Source organism: Chaetura pelagica, unplaced genomic scaffold (assembly GCF_000747805.2).
Source record: "Chaetura pelagica isolate M959 unplaced genomic scaffold, ChaPel_1.0 scaffold456, whole genome shotgun sequence".
NCBI lineage: Eukaryota > Metazoa > Chordata > Aves > Apodiformes > Apodidae > Chaetura > Chaetura pelagica.
The window spans coordinates 1,336,746-1,340,216 of record NW_009953574.1 but is presented as its reverse complement, the minus strand read 5'-3'; positions in this window follow the sequence as shown (position 1 = coordinate 1,340,216).

The window sequence follows — 3,471 nt, the reverse complement described above, 5'->3', positions numbered from 1 at the left end:
CCTTCAGGGCTTGTGTGCGGAGCTGCTGGTGCTCTCTGTGGCCTGGTTGTGCCACAGGGGACAGAACAGCTGCGGGCCCTGCCCTGGGGACGCCACAGGTGGGTTGTGTGTGTCACCCCCTGTCCCAGCCCCGCCTGAGGAAACCAGGACAGCTAAGCCCACCCAAGGGTCTGTGGACGTCATTTCATATGGATTCACCCCAAAACGTGTGTGACTTCCTTCTGGAGAGCATCAGCTTGCAAATCGGGGCCTGCTTGTGCAGAAGACTTTCCCCCCCTCTGTGTCTTCAGATTGATTTAATGAGAACAGCGTGGAGACCCCCCAGGATGGTGCAAAACATCTCTCTCTTCACCACTGTGGACCAGCCCCTGACCTGAGGTGAGCCCTGTCCCCTGAGGTGGTGTCCTGCTCTGAGGGGTTTCTGGCAGAGCACTGGGCTGTAGAGCAGCCTTTCTGCACAGCTCTGCTAGTGCCACCATTGCCAAATAAAGTTTCCTAGCAGTTAGATTTGAGTGAGCAATTCAGCTGACTCGGTTTTAAGTGCTTGTGCTCATAGTTCATTTTGTTTGGATAACTAGTCAAGGATATATTGGAGCACTGGAGTATTTTTAAATTTATTTATTGTTTTTGCCAAAAATCAATGCATGCAGTAACTGATTATATTCCTTAGCAAGCAATGGTGATAGCATGGGGTTGACTCAGAGTTGTCTCAATACTTTGAAATGAGTTGTGTCATTCTAGCAGTTTATTCTTGTTTAATCCAGAGCTTTGGCAGAGATTTTTATAGTGCTATATTGTATCTGTAATATGGCAGTGCTCGAGTGCCTTTCCTTGACTCTAGTTGCTTGCTGTCCTTGTTCTCTAAATCATCTTTTCTTTTCCAAACAGAATTAAGCTGTTGTTGTGAAATGTGCCAGGTTAAGAGTGCTTAAAGTCTTCTTTGTCAGGTATATTGGTCATTTTAAGCCTGCAGATTTAAGGTCTGATCCTGCAAACGGTCTCTGTCAGAGGCAGCAGTGTTAAAGCTGGGGTGGAGAGCTGCTCTGTGCCACGTGCCGTTGCACCCCTTTATGCTGCTGCTTCTTTCTGGATGTGACATTTTACCTGTAAGGTAGGGGGGATCTGGAGGTTGCAGCAAGTGTAGGATCAGGCCTTGAGCTGTAATCCAGCCAGAGTGGTGAGTTCCTCAGACAGCAGCTTGCTCTGCTGCAATCAGCCAGAGGCAGGTGAAAAAGATCGATTTGTTATTTATCTGCAACTCTCTTAAGCCAATAGACACACTGCCTGACAGCTGGTTTTGGTGGTAGCTGGTGTTGGGGATTTGGCAGCAAAATCTCTAGTTTGTATTGTGTGTGGGAAACATGACTTTTTAAAAATAAGAGGCAGCTAATATCAGCCTGGCATGTTGTTTATGTTGCTGGTGGGCTGCAGGTACCTGTTGTCACGCTTGTTTGCTTACTGGTATATTTGATGCATAATGTTGTTGGGATGTTCCAAGATGTATCTGCAAAGGTGCGGGGTCAGTCCCAGATACTCCTGTGGCTGCAGGGGCAATGACTGGTCTCTGGCAAAGGGGCATTAAATAAGTTTTACTGGTACAGGTGCTCTTGGAGCAGGACTCTTGCTACTCTTGCATCCTTCTACTTATGATGAGAAGCAGGCAAGCTCCTCCCTTTGAAGAAAGAAACACTGCAGGAGTTGGCTGCAGAATAACTGCCATTTTCCTACAGCTGTGCAACACCTAGTTTGTCTTTATGTTCCTGCTCTTCATGACTCTGGTTTCTCCTGGAGTTCTTGATTTATCTAATTGGGAACGCTCTGTGTGAATGTCCCAGCCTTGAGGGGTCTTGGTCTGTGCAGTTTCTCCTGAGTTCCAAAGCTCTGCAGCTGCAATCATGTAAGCAACATCATACCTTGGGGCCAGGAGGCTTTTGTTAATGTTCTTGTTGGTTGGTTACAAACAGGTACTAGAGAAAGGCTCTTTCTGATGGTAAATAAGTTTTATGCTTGGTGGGAGAGCTGTTTGGAAAAACGAGCTGGAAATGGGTACTTGGATTCCTCTGAAAATCAACGTAAACCTTAGTCCATAATAAATCATGTTGAAGTTTCACGGGAAAAACGAGCTGGAAATGGGTACTTGGATTGATCTGAAAATCAAACGTAAACTTTAGTCCATAATGATAAATAATGTTGAAGTTTCACATTTGTATTTTATGTGTGTCAGAAGTTGCTCTTGGCAACTGGTGACAATCTGAGCCTTGAGCTTCAAGGCAATCCCAGTGTTCTCATCCCTGCTGGGAACATTGTTAATAGGGATGATGAGGTGTTGGAACAATCTGTGGGACTTACCTGTTGAGAGAACAGAGACATGCAGAAGTACAAATGCTTTTGTGAAGCAAGTGTTTGCTCCTACACAATGTTTAATTTTACTAAACAAACACAAATTCCCTGCACCAAGTATAATGATCTGCTTTCCAGGGATACCAGTGGTGTGTCCAGGATGCCCAGCCTCTCCTCCTATCACTCAGAGCTTTGTGGCTCTCCAAGACACTTCAAAACTCTACTTGTAGTGCAAGAGCTCCAGCCCAAGCACCTTCTGTAAAAAACAATTTAACTTTCTGGACCACATATCTTATAGCAGAAGCATGGAAGAAAGTAGGAAAAACTGGGAAAACATCCGAGCAAATTGAAAAAAAAAAGAAATAAGGGATGGAGGAAGAAGGGGGAAAAGAAAATGGATGTGAATGTTGTCAGATTTGTCTGTTGTGCTGCAGCACAAATGAGCAGGTTTGTTTAAAAACAGGAATGACTTCCTACCTCATAGTACTTTTTCTTGTGTCTGCTTTGAAGAAAATACTCCTCTGTTGGCATCATTTTTGCTTTGCTCTCTTCAGCTGGGTTCTTCCCTCCCTTCAGGCTGCTGGCTTGAAACGCAGCCCTTCTCTTTGCCTTCTGTCCTGGAAATTCTGTCTGTGATCCTGGAGGTGTCACACACTGTAACAGAGCTTTAGCTTTGGGAAGGGGTAGCTTGGACAGAACTGGGAGGCTGGCAACAAATCCACTCACCAACCTTTTGTGCTACATTTTCCATGCGCTCCGGGAGCAGAACTCGCTGCCCTCTGGGGGCAGCAGGGCTCGGCTCAGCCCGGGGAGCCCCGGGGGTCCCAGCCCCTGGCTGTGGGGGACAAGCCGGGGCTGGCAAGGCGCTGCAGCTGGGTGGGTTTTTTCCCCCGGCGGGCCATGCAGGGGCCCTGGGAGGAGCAGACTTTTCCCTCCCCTCCAGCTTCTCCCCAGGCAGGCGTGGTGCTATTGGCTGGACCACATTTTTTTTATTGTTTTTTTTTAATTTTTTTTTTTTTTGCAAGGCGCCGTCCTGCTATAAGTGGCAAAGCCGCGGCCGCTGGGCCAGCTGGACACCCGTGGGGCTCCGCACAGCCCGGCCCTCCTGCAGGCAGCAGCAGCCCCCGCTCC